Here is an 18,650-nt window from a genome sequence, read left to right as displayed (position 1 = left end):
CCCTGCCCATCATTTGCACCAGGGGCTCAGCGGAGCCACCTGCGGAGTCGGAGGGTTGTATTATTCTTAGCATCGGCCTGGATGCGGTTCACTCCCTCAGGACGCAGTGCGTGAGGCATGTGGAAGTTCCCAGGCTGGGATTGAATCTGAGCTGCAGCTGCGGTGTAGGTCACACCAGATCCTTTAACCCACTGCGCTGGGGCCAGGAGGGAACCCATGCCTTCGTAGTGACCAGAGTACTGCAGTGCCACAGTGGGAACTCCCTCCTCTGAAGTTTTACTCCTACAGCACATGGAGGTGTAAAATAAGTTTTCGATTTAGACATATTAAGAAAAGGGAGAAGACAGCCTAAAAATGAGTAATTTAGTTATTTTAATTAGTTCAGAAGTGAGCCAGAGGTATCCATGGAAGTTTAGAAGACGTCACTAAGATACTCGGTGAAGAATCTCAGTGCGTTTGTAACCTTTATTAAACAAGCAACTCTCCCTGGCCCTCACTTTCCCTGTTTTAAGAGGATTGGTGAAATAACATCAAACTCTTCCTGACTCTAACTGTCCTAGGCCAGATGCTGACAAACCGAAATTCTTTTGTTTCAACCCAGTCCTTTTCCATGGATAAGGGTGAGGAAAGAAAGGGTCCTAGCTGGGTTTGTTTTTTTTTGTTTGTTTGTTTGGTTTTTTTTTTTTTTTGGCCACAACTGTGGCTTGTGGAAGTTCCTGGGCCAGGGATTGACCTGTGCCATAGCAGTGACAATATCGGATTCTTAATCACTAGGCCACCAGGCAACTCTGAAAGGGTCCTAGTTTTATAGAGCAAGTAGAATATGCCAGGCACTGCCTGAGGGATTTTGTGTGCATTAATGTATATATGAACCCCTAGAACAGCGTTGCTCTGTTCATTTGACTAGTGGTGTTAAGATGGGGGGGAATGCATGCCAGCTGTACCATCACAAGGTTCTCTTGTTCCTATCTTATCAAGAAAATAGGAGTTCCCATCGTGGCTCAGCTGAAATGAATCTGACTAGCTTCCATGAGGACATAGGTTACATCCCTGGCCTTGCTCAGTGGGTTAAGGATCCGGTGTTGCCGTGAGTTGAGGTGTAGGTCGCAGATGTGGCTCGGATCTCTCGTTCCTGTGGCTCTGGTATAGGCCGGAGGCTACAGCTCCGATTCAGCCCTTAGTCTGGGAACTTCCATATGCTGTGGGTGCAGCCCTAAAAAGACAAAAAAAAAAAAAAAAAAAAGACCAAGAAAACAAGAAAATAATTGATGGGAGTTCTCTTGTGGTGCAGCAGGTTAAGGATCTGGCATTGTCACCCCGGTGGCTCAGGTCACTGCTGTAGCTCAGGTTTAGTCCCTGGCCTGGGAACTTCTGCTTGCTGTGGGCATGGCCAAAAAAAAAAAAAAGTAATTGACAAATAGAAATAGGTAGATTGACAGAAATGTGTGTATATATATTTACTATAAACAACATATATATATTTATATGGTATTATAATTTAAATTTTACATTAGGGGTACAAAGTTTTAAAAAATAGACTTCTGAAACATTATTCTAGACACTGGAAATAAGATAATCACAGTTAACCTACCAAACAGATATTTTACTTGAGGGTAATTGGGAGCTTATAATACGTCTAAATGAAGTCTCATTTATAAATCACAGGTGAACTGTTTCTCAGTCCATCCTTTCCATTCTTCCTTCCCTACCTGAATAAAACCCACATGTAATTCAGTAAATCATTTTCATTGTACAAGAATCAAAATCTTAAAGACTTCTGAGCCATTGTCCGCTCTGCCTTCTCCCAGCCCCAGCCTCTGAATTTACTGTCCCACCCACCTAGTCCTCTCCCCAGAGAGAATCACAATTGTCATTGAGATATGTACTCCAGCCCTATAAAAATTAATGTTTTATCATTGCTATACTTAATTGTTGGTTTAAAAAAAAAAAAGGCTGGAAAAAATAAGGGGAAAGGGGAATTCAGTTCACTTACAAAACGTTTTAGGCAGGACACTTTTCAAAATGCAACTGGTCTGGAACTTGAACCCCTCGTGGTTTCCAGCAGGAGCATCTGGCCACCTCCACCTCAGTAAATACTGCTGTTGACTGGCCCTGGCTCTGGCCCACCTGCCAGGGACAGCCAAATGCAGGAAAGCTGATAAGTCACTACCATCTTTTACTTCTTTATTTTTATTCTCTGTACTCATCAGTCCCCAGTCCCCTGAACCCTGATAATGGCCAGGAATAGGCATTTCTCCTACACACAGCAGCAGGAACACAGTTTCTCTCCTTCTCTTTCCTTTCTAAAGGACAGTGTCAAGGACATGTCCAGGCCAGGTCAGTAAATGTTACATCAGAGATACTGCTGCTATATTTACTCCCACTTGCCTTTCGAGCAAAGCAATTTATATGATGAAAAACAACAGAGACAAACTGTCCTGGGTATCTTCAGAGAAAGAAAACATTGAATTTTAAAGCTGTGTCTGATTTTACATTGCAGAAAATTTCCCTGGGGGTTAAATTCCCTTCTTCTCTCTCTTTCCACTTTTTAAAATTCTCTCTGAGGAGAGAGTTAAAGAGACGTATTGCTTCCTCCCAGGCCTGCAGACCTGCAGTTGCTATTCAGAGTTTAATTCAGTCCAGGCTGTCACTGTAACCTTGAGATGAGAGAGACTAAACAGGCAGGAGAATGACAAGCAGAATTATCACTGGATTTGCTTTGGTCTGCTAGTTTCCCTATCAACTTCTGCCCCATCCTTGCCCCCAAATTGCTTCTGGACCAATTATTTTTATTCTTCAAGCCTCAGTTTTCTGCTCAGTAAAATAGGAAGAATCAATTCTGTTTCACTCAGAGGGGTATTGTTAGGAGAGTAAGTATGAATAAGGTCTTGTGGGGGATGGAAGTTTACTCAGTTCTGATTCAATTCAGTAATCATTTCTTGAGTACATATTAAGTGCTGGGGGAGAGTACCATCCAGAGTAAAATGTTGTAATAACCCTTAAGGAGTTAACAATTTATTTTTTATTTTATTTTTATTTTTTGTCTTTTGGCCTTTTTTTAAAGGAGAAATTCTATTATTTATTTGTTTTATTACTCAAATGAATTTATCACATCTATAGTTGTATAATGATCATCACAGTCCAATTTCACAGGATTTCCATCCCACAACCCAAGCATATCCCCCCACCCCACAAATTGTCTCCTCCGGAGACCATAACGTTTTCAATGTCTGTGAGTCAGCATCTGTTCTGCAAAGAAGTTCAGTCTGTCCTTTTTTCAGATTCCACATGTCAGTGAAAGCATTTGATGTTGGTGTCTCATTGTACAGCTGACTTCACTTAGCATGATAATTTCTAGGTCCATCCATGTTGCTAAAAATGCCGGTATTTCGTTCCTTTTAATGGCTGAGTAATAGTCCATTGTGTATATGTACCACCTCTTCTTGATCCACACTCCTCTGTCGATGGACATTTAGGTTGTTTCCATGGCTTGGCTATTGTAAATAGTGCTGCAATGAACATCGGAGTACACGTGTCTTTGCGAGTCATGGTTTTCTCTGGATAGATGCCCAGGAGTGGGACTTCGGGATCAAATGGTAGTTCTATATTCAGTTTTCTGAGGAATCTCCATACTGTTTTCCACAGGGGTTGCACCAATTTACAACCCCACCAACAGTGTACTAGGGTTCCTTTTTCTCCACACACTCTCTAGCACTTATTGTTTGTAGACTTTTCGATGATGGCCATTCTGTTTGGTGTAAGGTGGTACCTCCGAGTGGTTTTGATTTGCATTTCTCTAATGATGAGTGATGTTGAACATCTTTTCATGTCTTTTTTGGCCATCTGCATGTCTTCTTTGGAGAACTGTCTATTTAGACCTTCTGCCCATTTTTGGATGGGGTTGTTTGTTTTTTTGGTGTGGAGCTGCAGATGTTTATAAATTGGGAGATTAATCCCTTGTCAGTTGAATCAATTGCAAAGATGTTCTCCCATTCTGTGGGTTGTCTTTTCATTTTGTTTAGGGTTTCCTTTGCTGTGCAGAAACTTTTAAGTTTGATTAGGTCCCATTTGTTTATTTTTGTTTTTACTGTCATTACTCTAAGAGGTGGATCTGAGAAGGCATTGCTATCATTTATGTCAGAGAGTGTTTGGCCTATGTTTTCCTCTGAGAGTTTTATAGTGTCTGATCTTATATCTAGGTCTTTAATCCATTTTGAGTTTATTCTTTTTGCCTTTTCTAGAGCTGCTCCTGCGGCACATGGAGGTTCCCAGGCTAGAGGTCTAATCGGAGCTGTAGTCACCGGCCTATGCCAGAGCCACAGCAACGTGGGATCCAAGCCGCGTCTGCAACCTACACCACCGCTCACAGCAATGCCGGATCCTTAGCCCACTGAGCAAGGGCAGGGGTCGAATCTGCAAACTCATCGTTCCTAGTTGGATTCGTTAACCACTGAGCCACGACAGGAACTCTCAAGTTAGCAATTTAATAACTGGAAAAAAAAAACAACAAATTTTACAAAGAACCTTAACCTCAGGCAGCAAATGATACATTTCAAATGAGGGAATGTTCAGGGAATCAAAGAAGATTAGGGGAAGTTTCGAAGGAAGAAGCTGCACTGAGATGGGAAATAGTAAGAGGACATTCCAGGGAGAGAAAAAAGAATAAAGTTGTGGAGGAGCCAACAAAGCTCATGATGAATTCAGGGACTGCACCTAAGGGAGCAGGGAGTGATAAACAGGTTCATACTGGAGAGACTAAGAGGTCTATGCGCAATCCTGTAACTGAACTGATGTCTAGTTGAGCAGAGACATGATTAAAGTAGTGCTTTAGGAGTTCCCACTGTGGCACAGTGGGTTAAGAGTCTGACTGCAAGCGGCTCTGGTCTCTGCAGAGCTATGGTATTGACCCCTTGTCAAGAACAGTGGGTTTAAGGATCTAGTGTTGCTGCAGCTACAGGTAGGTTGCAGCTGTGGCTGGGATTCAACACTGGGAACTTCCTTATGCCTTGGGTGTGGCCATTTAAAACATATTAATGATAAGAAAAAGGAGTTCCCTGTCATGGCTCAGTGGTTAACGAATCCAACTAAGAACCATGAGGTTGCAGATTTGATCCCTGGCCTTGCTCAGTGGGTTAAGGATCCAGCGTTGCTGTGAGCTTTGGTGTAGGTTGCAGACACAGCTCAGTCCCTGCTTTGCTGTGTCTGTGGCGTAGGCCAGCGGCTACAGCTCTGAATGGACCCCTAGCCTGGGAACCTCCATATGCCACGGGAGCGGCCCTAGAAAAGGCAAAAAGACCAAAAAAAAAAAAAAAAAAAAAAAAAAAAAGAAGAAGAAGAAATAAAGCAGTGCTTTAGGGTGATTGTTGTGGTGGCTGTGTGTGTAGAGGGCAGTTTGGAAGGGTGAAAAGAGCAGGTGAGGGTGATAGCAGAATCTTACAAAATCTTCCTTAAGCTGTAATGAAGAACTTGCCTGGAGTTACCCTTGTGGCGCAGCGGAAACAAATCCGACTAGGAACTATGAGGTTTCAGGTTCGATCCCTCGCTTCGCTCAGTGGAGTAAGGATCCGGCATTGCCGTGAGCTGTGGTGTAGGTGGGCAGTTGCAGCTCTGGTCTGATCCCTCACCTGGGAACCTCCATATGCTGCAATTGCGGCCCCAAAAAGCAAAAAGAAAAAGGCAGACCTTCCCTCTTAGCAGGCACATATTCCACATTTACACTCACCTCCATCTGGTTTTGGCGGGTCTCTTTCTTTTCCAAGCATGACTCATGGCTCCCCACTTGAGGGTGAGCGTCCAGAGAACCCAGGTTTTATTTGTTCTTTTTCTTCTCCTCCTTCTCTCTGTGCCAGCAGCCCAAACACCCTCTGTGCTATGACCAGCCATAGCCCTTGCTCAGGGTGGAAAAATTGGCGCTGTCCCTCGCTTTTGTTTCAGCTGGTTTTCAACACCATCCGGAACATCCAATTAATTCAGAGGGTGAGAAAAGGAAATAATTGGCAGGCAGATGTGAGAGGAGGAGCTATACCTGTGTCATAATGAAAGACCAAGTCTGTGTTATGGTCCTTAAAAAAAAAAAAAATGCAGGAGTTCTCTTAGTGGTGCAGCGGAAATGAATCCGACTAGGAACCATGAGGTCATGGGTTCAATCCCAGCCTCGCTCAGTGGGTTAAGGATCCTGTGTTGCTGTGAGCTGTGTTGTAGGTTGCAGATGCGGCTCGGATCTGGCGTTGCTGTGGCTCTGGTGTAGGCTGGCAGCTACAGCTCTGATTAGACTCCTAGCCTGGGAACCTCCACATGCCACGGGTATGGCCCTTAAGAAAAAAAAAAGTAAAAGCATTTGTTAAACATTATTATATATCAGGGATCTTACATGTATTATCTCATTGCATAGTTGGCAATCCTATGCGATAGTTTCTGTTATTTACATATGAGAAAACTGATGCACAGAAAAGCTCAAAATTTGGTCAATAGCCTGTAGCAGGTGCCAGAAATTGAAGGGCGTCTCTCTGGCCATTATCTTAACTTCTGTTGTCTACTGGTCCTGCATTGTGGACCTAGGTACCATGGTTAATTAGTTCTTTAATCCACACCCTTCTCCTTCCTACACAGTGGCGCTGTAGCTTGAATGTTTACTGAAAGATTTGATCCCTTCAGGGTAAAAACTTTGTTACTAGAGATTAAATTGCAAAGCCCTGACTTTTTGAATGCTAAGTAGCTCTCAGGGGTGGATCTCAATGCTTGGAAAGATTTTAGCCTGCCAGACAAATATCATTTATTAATTAATTCCATTTCCCCAAAGACAACCAGGCCTCCTACACTAAATTGCTGGGACTCCAGACAAAAACGAAGAAATCTGAGCAGCCTAACAAGAATTGACAAGGGCTGTTAGGCTCCTTTGAAATGGAGAGAGGAGCTCTCAGGTCTCCTTGGAGCCTCAGGGTAGTGGCCTGTGGGACCATGAAGTTTCTGAACACCTGTTAGAAACCCCTGCCCTCGACCTTTCAGTTAGAATGTTAGAATGCGTGAGTGTCAGGCATTTTGGAAATTCTATGGGAAGGGAGCTGAGAAAGGGAAGAGAGCAAAGCGCCTGAGGAATGAGGGAGGGAGGAAGGGATGATGAGAGAAAGGGAAGGATAAACTATGAGAAAGAGAGCGTTTCTGGGTATTCTCCAGCCTTGAGAATGATGCTTGTAGCTTTTAGCTAATTAACTAAATTAGAGCCTGTTTTGGTTCAGCACTGTTGTTAGCGGAAAACTGGGTTCACCTCTTGGCGGGTGTGTCCAACCAACAGATACAATCAAGCCAAAGAGAGGGAGGAAGGATTTATTATGACTTGCAGCAAGTGAGGAGAATGCCAGGGCTCTTTCCCAAAGCAGTGTCTCCCGGAACAACAAAATTAGGGACGTTAAGGGTACATGTGTATTTATGAGAGGGCTTGAGCAGAGGAGAATTCAGCATAGAATAGGGGCAAAGGTTGACAGGGTCCAGGCTTTAGTGGACCGAAGTCAGGAGAGTCAACATCATTTTTCTGCCCTCCACCTTAGTTCCTGCAGAGCTCAAAGACTCTATCAGATAGTTATGTGTACCCTTGAGGATCCAGGGCCTGGCCCCAAGTCTGCACTCCTGCGTTTTGACGGCTCCTCCCTTATTCCTGAGTTCCTTCCCTTCAGAGTGTTATTGAGTGAGATCTGTTCAAGGACAAGCAATGACTCCCGACTTAGAACACAAAGTGGCTTAGGCCAAAATGGCTTCTCTTATGTCAACAAGGCCGTTCCTTATGTCTTTCTTGGGGGACCCCCTACCCTATCCGGTTACGATGTGATAGGATGGTGAGATGGGGGATTCTGAAGAGAGGCAGATGGATTTCAAGTCCTGCTTTTCCCACTACCTGCATCACTTCCGAATCTCGTAGAATAAAATGGCTATTTCTTAGGATTGTTATATATGAGACAGGGCAAGTTTTTAAAATTCTGGGTATAAATATGCCATGTGTTAAATAAAGGCCATGTATTCAAAGTCCTGAGAACTGCACTTTGTATTAATTCAAGAGGCCTCAGAATCAGTTTGCATAATTCATACTTTCTTTTGAACTTCAAGTCTGTTATCTCTAAGAAATAATGGTTGAATTAAACTGGAAAGATCTCAGATATCTTAGCAGATGATAGTGGTTAGCCAAACAGAAGAGCATGACCTTAATGAAGCTGCTGATCCCCAGGGAAGGCAGAATGTTGACGAAGCCGCCAAATCGTCTGTCCGACTTTTTCATTTAGCTTTTCTAACATCATCTCAATCTGTCTTAGACCAAGATGTAATTATTATTATCTTTTTTTCTTTTTAGGGCCACACCCGAGGCATATGGAGGTTCCCAGGCTAGGGGTCTAATCGGAGCTGTAGCCACTGGCCTACGCCACAGCCACAGCAACGCGAGGGATCCGAGCTCAGTCTGGACCTACACCACAGCTCACAGCAATGCCAGATCCTTGACCCACAGAGCGAGGCCATGGATCAAACCTGCAACCTCATGGTTCCTAGTCAAATTTGTTTCTGCTGCGCCACAACGTGAACCCCAAGATGTAATTATTTTCAACATAGAGATCACTAAGAAAGATCTAAGTGGCATCATTTCAAGTTAGATCCTGAGACAAAATTTGTCTTTTTTGGGGGGGGGGTTGTTTTGTTTTGTTTTTGCTTTTTAGGGCCACAACCGTGGTATATGGAAGTCCCCATGCTAGGGGCCCAATCGGAGCTACAGCTGCTGGCCTACAGCGACAGCAACTCAGGATCTGAGCCGCATCTGCGACCTACACCACAGCTCAGGCAACGCGGGATCCTTAACCCACACTGAGTGAGGCCAGGGATCGAACCCGCAACCTCATGGTTCCTAGTCGGATTCGTTTCCACTGCGCCACAACAGGAAATCCACAAAATTTGAATTTTTTTATTTCTGTTTTTTGAGTCCTCATTCCAAGATCTGCTGGGTTGGAAGCTTCCTATTTCAAGGGTCTAGTTTTAGCTTCCAAGCTTTTTCCTGACTTTCCTGTTTTGTTTGGTTTTCTCGCCTGAGGCCAGATGCTGAGCTCTAGTGCCAGGGTCCTATCCAAACAAATGACCCTATTTCTCCAACCTCTCCAGCGGTGGGGGTGGGGGGTGGGGCTGGCTCTCTAGCACTGAAAGGGCCTCCTAAGTAAGGCTATTGTGCTCTCGGGGTTGGGGGAGGGGGGTTAAAGTATAGTTAATTTACAATGTTGTGCTAGTGGTTTTGTTTTTTAAATATCTCCGGGCTGTGACAACATTTACATATCCAGCGGCTATCCTTGATGGATTTCTGAGTTCCCTCATTTCAAAAGGAGTAAAACAAAACAACCTACCTCCGTTGCAACCGATTTCAAAATTCAAGGAATGAGCAATGTAGGTGTGCGCGCTCTCTCTCTCTCTTTTCCCTGCCCCGCACGGATGTCTGTCCCCTCGGAAACTGGTTTGGTCAGGTATAGGAGTGATGAATCTGTCTCTCTCCAGTTCAAGTATTATCCTGCGGTGGGAGTTGAAACAGTGTCTATTTGGCAGATTTCCCAAAAATTAGTAAGGAATTCTATGCATTCGTGCAACTCTTAACAGCCCGACCGCCGTCACGTGGGCAGGCGGGGTCTCCGTGGGGACCTGGTTCCCCAGCTTTTCACTTGCTCAGCGTCAGCCCCGCCATCCCCTCCTCGGAGAGGCGTGCGGATCACTTCTGCCATCGCTGCGGGTCAGCGGCGGGCTAACCTCTGTGCCGCGTTGTCGTCATCGACTGATGAGACGTTGATTGCGTTGCCAGAGCAGTTGTTTCTCAAGAGATTTTTCTTCATCTATAGAAAGTAGGGCAAGACCCAGTCTATAATAGGTGTTTAATACCACTTTGCTCATGGAAGGAAGGGACGGAGGGAGGGAGGAAGAGGGGAAGGAAGACGCGATCCCATCCATCTCTCTCCTCCTCCACCGGCTCTCTTCTGCCCCACCCGTCCCCGCTGGCCTGCCCTCCTGGATGAGAAGACAGTTTGCAACAGAAAGAAAGAAGGGAAGGGAGGAAGGGAGGGAGAGAAAGAAACGAAAGAAAGCAGATGGATTTTGAGTTCCCAGTTCATCAAAATTTCTCCATTTACTAGGTCTCAACGACCTGGCATTGAATTATTGAGAATGGCGGAGAGCCCACGCAAAAACAAAGACGCTCATGCACCAAAATAGCATATTTTAAAAATTCTCCCATTCCAATCAAAGCTTTTATTCAGAGTCAAATCTAGCTCCCTGCGGGAAAAGTTGAGCGTTCTAACTCTGGTTTTGACAGTGGTGGTGACTTGGGCTTTCCCTTTGCTTCAATTTGTTCATCTGTAAAATGAGTCTGGGTTTAAAAACTCCAGTTAGGAGTTCTCAGTGTGGCTCATTGGGGTTGAGAACCTGACACTGTATCCATGAGGTTGCAGGTTCAGTTTCTCTCCTTGGGTTAAGGATCCGGCATTGACACAAGCTTCGGTGTAGGGTGCAGATGCGGCTTGGATCCCAAGTTGCTGCATCTGAGGCGCAGGCCATATGTCTGCAGCTGCAGCTCCAACTTGACCCCTAGCCTGGGAACGTCCATATGCCGCAGGTTTGGCCCTAAAAAGAAAAAAAATATGAGTTGTAATTCATTAGTAGGTTGTTTTATCCATTTAGTAGATGGCAACTGGTACTTTTAACATTGAACTCAGGGTGTACGGTTTGTGGTAGGTTAAGGTTAAGGTCTAATTTCACGAAAACTTGTTTGGCTATTCTTTATGTATGCAGGTACTAGGTCATGATTTAAAATGTACTTCTTACCATGAAATAATAGTCAAAATTCTTTTTAAAAGAATTGAACTGGCTGAGATTACCCTCGTGGCGCAGAGGAAACAAATCCAACTAGGAACCATGAGGTTTCGGGTTCAATCCCTGGCCTGGCTCAGTGGGTTAAGGATCTGGCGTTGCTGCGAGCTGTGGTGTAAGTGGCAGATGTGGATCGGATCTGGTGTTGCTGTGGTGTAGGCCGGTGACTACAGCTCCAATTAGACCCCTAGCCTGGGAACCTCCATATGCCATGGGTGCAGCCCTAAAAGGACAAAAGACAAAAGTAAAAAAAAAAAAAAAAAAAAAAAAGAATTGAACTGGCTGGTAAATGAAGCTCCTCTAATCCTAATCTGTGTGAATTTGGCAGGACCCCAGTGTAAGTACTAAAACAGAGGGGAGGAGTTCCCTGGTGGTCCAGCAGGTTAGGGATCCGTTGTTGTCACTGCTGTGGCACAGGTTCAATCCCTGGCCTGGGAACATCTGGATGCTGTGGGTATAGATGAAAAAATAAATGAAAACAAATAAACTAGAGAGGAAAGGACCTGGTAAGAATTAAAGCAAGATCACTTAGAACAGTTCAACACACTAAGTAAACTACAGAACAGGAAAAACTGACGGAAGAGCCCCAGAAGCTTCATACTAGAAATCCTTCAGAGAATCGTGCAGTTTGGCCCTTCCCACCTTCTGAGCCTTAAACCTCTGGACCTGTCTGTCTGTTGCCTTTGTTTCTTTGAGTTGGGTAGAACAGGAGTATTTTCACAGGCTGTTCCCTCCAGCCCCACATCTAAGCTTCTTTGTTTATATTTAACTTCTCCTCCTGCCTCTTGGCACCTCCTCCCCATCCCCATCCCCATGCACCACATGTGTGCTCACATCTCTCCTTTGTCTTTGCTGGTTGGCCCAGTGTGCCCCAGGTGGAGCCAAGAAGTGTGTGTCAGAATTCGGGGTTTGGACAGGGTAGGTAAAGGGATGGAACCAGGAGCTCTTTGCAGGAGCCCAAATCTTCCCAAGGAGGCAGATCCCTGTAAATTGAAAATGCATTATTTAATCCCAACATTGTTTCAATCCAATGCAATAAAGGAAGGTATCCGTATTTGTTGTCGTTGTTGTTATTGTTATTTCGGCTGCAGCGTGCAGCAGCTTGATATGAGATCTCAGTTCCCAGACCAGGGATTGAACCCAGAATGCAGAGGTAAAAGTGCCAAATCCTAACCACTACACCACCAGGGAACTCCCTGTTATTACTATTTTTTAATCAAAAAGGATCAGGAGTAAAGTTTGAGAAGCACTAGTCAATAGAGTCAAAAGTGCTTCTCATTACCTACACACCTGTCTTTGTGTCAGGGTGACAAGGCCAGCCAGCAAGGACGAGATTCAACTAGAGAAAGACAGAAATGTATCTTTGAAACCTTGTTGCAGAATGACTGATGGGAAGGGTTTGGGCCTTCAAGAAAGGACTCTGATTTCTAAAATCCTTTCTAGGAGTTACCCTGTGGCTCATTGGGTTAATGGTCCAGTGTTGTCTCTTCTTGGGTTTGATCCCTGACCCAGCATAGTGGGTTAAGGATCCAGTGTTGCTGCAACTGCAGTGTAGCTTGCAGTTCTGGTTTGAATTTGATCCCTGGCCTGGCTACTTCCATATGCTGCAGGTGCAGCCATTTAAAAAAAAAAAAAAAAAAAGTTCCTTCTAGTTATCAGATTCTTAAAAACTAAGACTTTTTAGGATTTAATAATAAACAAATGAGAAGTTATAGGAGACTTTAGCAGGTACCTACTGTGTTCTACTATTGGGGCTCCCAGCCTCTGTGTACAAGCCTGGGCTCCCTATTCTGGATGCTGCTCCCTATGGATGCTTCTGGACAGCGCTTAGCTGAAACCCATGAAAGAATACATAAATTGACATTCATTTAAAAATATTTCCAGTGACAGGCTTGTGTCAGAAAGAGGTGTTATGGACCATCCCTCAGATTCCTCCATAAGCTCTGAGTCACTGCTAGGAATTAGATGTGGGTGGGCCAAGTGCTGGCATCCCAGGGTTTCAGTCCTTTGTAACTCACCAATCAAATGACCTTTGACATCTGGCTTGACTTCTTTGTTTCTCATTCTTCCTCTTCTGTTATTCAAGTAAACAATAATGACTTCCACTGCCAAGCACTTTTTAAGGTCATCTACATAAATGAAAAAATAGTGGTGGTAGTAGAAAAAGTAGTAGAAACGGAAGAAGAGTAAATACTATTCTCATTTTATAAATTAGAAATGAGGCATGGAAAAGTTAAATATCTCGCCCAAGGGTCTCCAGGTATTTGTGTACGTGACTGAGTCTGCAGGTACCCTAAGGCCAAGTGACTCCAAGGGAGCTGGGCGGGGAGTTGGGGCGAGGAGGCTAAGAAGCTGAGGTCTGGTCTGGCCCTGCCCTGAAAGAGTCTTGCAGTGGTGTTGAGTCACAGCCATTTTAGGTTCCCCCCTCCAGAAATAACTTTAGCCCAGAGCTGGACTCCTTAAATGCTTTTGCTCCTGTATCTTCCTGAAAGAGTTTTGCAAAACCGTATATCCCCTCTGTACATTTTCAAGTTGTGCCATAGCAGGTTAGGGATCTGGCATTGCCACTGCAGTGGCTCAGGTCCCTGCTGTGACATGGGTTCGATCCCTGGCCCAGGAACTTTCATAGGCCTCAGGTGCAGCCAAAAATATAAAGTTGACATCTAACATTTTTTATGGTAAGCTTAAAGAATTGTAAGAGGAGTAAAATACAATTAGTGGCTTTTTGTAAAAACTAATATCATAAAACTATGAAATCACTGTTTTAAATGAAACTAAAGGATTCGTATAAATACATAGCAGGTTTTTTTTTTTTTTTTGTCTTTTGTCTTTTGTTGTTGTTGTTGCTATTTCTTGGGCCACTCCCGCGGCCTATGGAGGTTCCCAGGCTAGGGGTCGAATCGGAGCTGTAGCCACCAGCCTACGCCAGAGCCACAGCAACGCGGGATCCGAGCCGCGTCTGCAACCTACACCACAGCTCACGGCAACGCCGGATCGTTAACCCACTGAGCAAGGGCAGGGACCGAACCCGCAACCTCATGGTTCCTAGTCGGATTTGTTAACCACTGCGCCACAACGGGAACTCCTTTTTTTTTTTTTTTTTTTTTTTTGTCTTTTGTCTTTTGTTGTTGTTGTCATAGCAGTTTGATATTACCATCATCAATTTTGCTAATTCTCGAATGAACTCTCTAAATTGTAATTATATTTTGATTCCTCTTTCATGTAATCTTGTCTTAATATAATTTAGGGGTTGGAAGCATTTTATCGATTTTCTGTTATACTTGCTTTTCTGCAATAAAAATACATATATTGACATTCATTTAAAAATATTTCCAGTGATAGAAGGTTCTAATTGTGTAAAAAGTATTACTGAAGGGACAGGTGGCCAATGGGGACCCGCTGTATAGCACAGGGAACTCTACTAATATTCTGTGATAATATATATGGGAAAAGAGTGGATGTGTGTATGTGTATTACTGAGTCACTTTGTTGTACTGCAGAAATTATCACAACATTGTAAATCAAGTATACTTCAACAAAACTTTAAAAAAATATTACTGGGAATTCCCATCGTGGCTCAGTGGTTAAGGAATCCGACTAGGAACCACGGGGTTGCAGGTTCAATCTCTGGCCTCGCTCAGTGGGTTAAGGATCTGGCATTGCCGTGAGCTGTGGTGTAGATCACAGATGCGGCTCAGATCCTGTGTTGCTGTGGCTCTGGTGTAGGCTGGCAGCTACAGCTCCGATTCGACCCCTAGCCTGGGAACCTCCATATGTCGCGGGAAGTGGTCCTAGAAAAGTCAAAAAGACAAAAAAAAAAAAAGAAAAAAAAGTGACATTTTATTGGGAATTTGGGTTTTTTTTTTTTTTGTCTTTTCTAGGGCTGCACCTGGAAGTTCCCAGGCTAGGGGTCTAATCGGAGCTGTAGCTGCCGGCCTACACCAGAGCCACAGCCACGCCAGACCCAAGCCGCGTCTGCGACCTACACCACAGCTCACGGCAACGCCAGATCCTTAACCCACTGAGCAAGGTGAGGGATCGAACCTGAAACCTCATGGTTCCTAGTCGGATTCATTAACCACTGAGCCACGACGGGAACTCTGGGAATTTGTTTCTTAAGGAGATGGAAAGAATGGAGAGGTGTTTATGGCTCCTTGGGTTAAAATATTTGTGGAATTATTCCTGTGATGTCCCAGAGGTTTTTATATCCTAGAGCAACAACGAATGACTCATTTAGCAGGTTTAGAGAGGAATGAGAGGTAAGCTTTTCATTTTTTTGTTTTTCGGTCAAGTGGCAAGAGGGCAGTTGAGAAAGAGATAGGAAAAGAAAATCAGGGCTGCAGGTGTCCTCTGAGGCATACCAGTTTTAAGGAAGAACATGAATGAAAACTGAGGACCTGGAAACTGAGTCCTTTGAAAGTGTCCGTGGTTCTGTATCCTTTGGGTAGTATTTATATGCCTGAACCTCTAGCAGCCCTGTGGGTCTCCACCTTAACCATGTGTCCCCATGTGCCCAGGGGAATTAAACTAGGGCAGAGGAGCAGTAACCAAGCCGTGCTCTTTGTTCCCTACTCCAGGGTATTGAAACAACCTACCCTACTTCCTAGGTTCTCCTGAGTCATTCTGGAGTCACTGGGTGTGGTTTTCTTGTACTCGTTGACTGGCCTTCTGGGCCCTTTTGTGGTTTCTGCCCTTTTAGTCCATCTGCTATAGCCTGGCACTGCAGGCTGCTAGCCCTTTAACTGCAAGGGCCATGCAGATGGCCAGATGAGGGAGCTGAGCATCAGACCCTAGACCCAAAGCCCTCTTTGGGCTCACGAAGGGGCCTCCAGAAGGAGAAGCAGCCCTGCCCCGACCCAGTGTCTTCCCTGGGATGTAGGGCATTTTAACAGGGAAAGTGCCTCCTGCTGACAGTTCCTACAGGCGTTTATGAAATAAAACTTCCCATTTGGTCTCCCTTTTGTCTTCTGGTGATAAAGTGCTCAAAGCCGGCTGAAATAGCCTCATTCCAGCCTGTGGTTTATATTCAGCATTTCTCCAATTTTCTTCACATCTCAAGACTCAAATGGCTCCTTCTCTTGCCCTTGCCCTTTTGTCTCCATGATGAACTTACATTTTCCCTTCAATGCAACTCCTTCTTTCAAGATGCCCTCCTTTCCTCTGATGGCCTCAAAGATTTTTTGGTTTGTTTGTTTTTTTGCTATCTCCCTGCTCTCACTACACTTAGATACATTTACTTTTCCACATCTGTTAGTCTTTCTCTCCAGTTAAACTATTGACTCCTTGAGGACTAGGACTGCTTGTTTGTTTAAATAAGTGACTACTGTTATTTCTTTACTAATTACAGTCTTTGGATAAGTTTTTATTTTTATTAAAAAAAAAAAAAATGTGGCTGTGCCTCCTGCATGCAGAAGTTCCCAGGCCAGGGATTCAACCTGTGCCACAGCTGTAACCAGAGCCACAGCAGTGACAATGCCAGGTCCCTTACCCCCTGTACCACAGAGGGAACTCCTAGGACTGGGTTTATCAAAGTTTTCTGTCTTGTTATCTTCCGGTGGTGCATCAACAGAATCGAGTGCCTCTCCTTAAATTACTCTAAGTGCCTTTGAGTGCTCAGCTCTCTGGAAGGTAACCAGATTATTCCACCAAGCTCTGTGACTGTAGAGGTTCTGGGGTTTGCAGGATGCTGAGGAGGCCTCAGGGCACAAGCTGTGGAACACAGCCAGAGTTGAGTCTCCATCCCTTGCCTACTATGAGGGAAGGGGCCTGCTGGGATTCTCCTGCTGGTTGGGATGGAGAACTGGCCTATTCTCTGAACTCCAGCCCCCTCCAAACAAAGCTCTGCTTGATACAGTCTCTGCTCCTTTTCCAAGGGGAGGGAACAGCAGTAGGCTGAACTGTGAGATCTTCTGGCCTGGATTTGGAAGGATCTGGACTGACTGTTCTGGGGGAGTTCACCTTATCGGGATTTTATTCAAGCCAGGCCCTGACCCAGATCGGTACAGTGTATGCACTGCATTTGGTGTATCACAGTGCCACTCACAATATAGCCTACCACTGGCAGCATTAAGATATCTTGGGAGTGTTAAAAGTAAATTCTTGGGCCCCTCCTTAGACCTACTAAATCAGAATTCCTGGGTGAGGCCCAGGAAGCTCTGTTTTAACAAGCTCTCCAGATGATCTCTATGTATGATGAAATTTGGAAAGTACGGTTATACTTACTGGATACACACACATTCCTTCTCTCTCTCTCTCTCTCTCTCTCTCTCTCACACACACACACACACACACACACAGCGCTGTCTACAGCTCCTGCAGCTGTTAATGCCACTTGGTCATTTCCCTGCGGTTTCCCTCGTCAGGGCCCTGGATTTGTTTTTCTTCACTGTGGACCTTGTTCATTTCCTGCTGCTTCCCAGAGGTTGGGAGAGGAAAGAGAGCGCGCAAGAAGGCAGAGGGGAGGGGGAAGGGGTTGGCCAGGGCAGTGGAGCTTTCAAGAATGAAAAGGAAAATGCTTAGTGACAATGTTCCTTTGTGAAGAGGTTGCTTTATGTTGATGGAGCTGCAAGTCATTAGCGCTGCGGGCGCGCGCGCGTGGCGGGAGTGGACCCGATCATTCTCCGGGGCCAGGACGCCCTCTACTGCCGACTGAGAAATACCACGCTGGGGCTCCGGACCTGCCAAGGAGAAGAGGAAGAGTCCTTGGGGCCGGGGTGGGAGAGAGGACGTGACTAAGGCCAAGAGGTCGGAGAGTCACCACTTCAGGCAGTAGAAAGAATCTTGTTACAGTCTTCTTTGCAGGAAGGAAGAAGTAGCCAATTCAGTGGGTGTTTCCAGAACCCATCCAACAAACAGTGGGGTTCTGCCAAGATCTCCTCCGGCTCCCATGATTCCAGGCTCCGAGCTTGATTTGGCTCTGCTGTCGCTCTTTCCCCATTACCTCACCTTGAAAAGGAAAGAAGAGGTGTTTAAAATAGGCAGAGGGATTCAAAAGAAAAAAGAAGAAAGGAAAAGAGATTTTTGGTGTGTAGGCATCTAGGGGCTGTCAGTCAAGGCTCAGACTTTCTATAAAGGATCTCATCTGCCCAGTCTCTTTCTTCCTTTTGTCTCCATGAAAGCATTGTGTCTCTCTGTCTTTCTTGTCTTGCCAGGGAACACTTACCCGGCAGATGTGGAATCAGCCCTCTTTATTGCTCTGCTTTATGGCTCTTGGGAATTACGATTCACGTGGGTCACTGGTGAAGAGAGCAAAGATTTGTTCCTAGAATAAAGGCTCAGGCACAGCAGTTGTTTCTGCCAACCACGGGGCTGTGACCCATTTCCTCTTGGTTCTTGTTTTTGCCACTTCCCAGATCTGACTGGAGCTGGAGCTGAGTGTCCGTGGGCCATCACCCCTGCATCCCCATCCCTTGGGACTTTGGCCGAGTACAGGACTCCTGCTAGGGAGATACCTAAGGGTCAGGCCTAGAAAGTTACTTAAACTGCCCTACAGGGGCCACAGTGGAATTAGAGTGGAACGGAGAAAGGAAGGAGAAGTGGGGGAGGGGGGAGAAATTGGGGAGGTAAAAGGTGGGAAGGAGATGAGAGCAGCAGCCACAGCTTTGAGAATGTTCTGGTGTCGAACATTCTGGCCTCTCTGTAGCACATCCTCGTGTACAGAGTAAGTCTTTCTCTGTGATGCCACTTTCTTCAACCAAAACAAGCATATCTTAGTTAAACATGTAGTTGTTTGCTGCTTTTTTGGTCTACATGGGATCAAATATCTGGATCTTTAG

At 45.1% G+C, this 18,650-nt stretch overlaps 1 protein-coding gene across 3 annotated transcripts in view; it reads left to right on the top strand.

The window, feature by feature from the left end:
• Positions 1–18,650, top strand: part of LRIG2 (leucine rich repeats and immunoglobulin like domains 2) — a 162,647-nt gene that overhangs the window by 54,534 nt on the left and 89,463 nt on the right. The gene's annotated exons all lie outside the window — the stretch shown is intronic.

This window comes from Sus scrofa, chromosome 4 (assembly GCF_000003025.6).
Source record: "Sus scrofa isolate TJ Tabasco breed Duroc chromosome 4, Sscrofa11.1, whole genome shotgun sequence".
Taxonomy (NCBI): domain Eukaryota; kingdom Metazoa; phylum Chordata; class Mammalia; order Artiodactyla; family Suidae; genus Sus; species Sus scrofa.
Note: the sequence above shows the minus strand (reverse complement) of the source record. Positions and strands in the feature narration are given on the sequence as shown.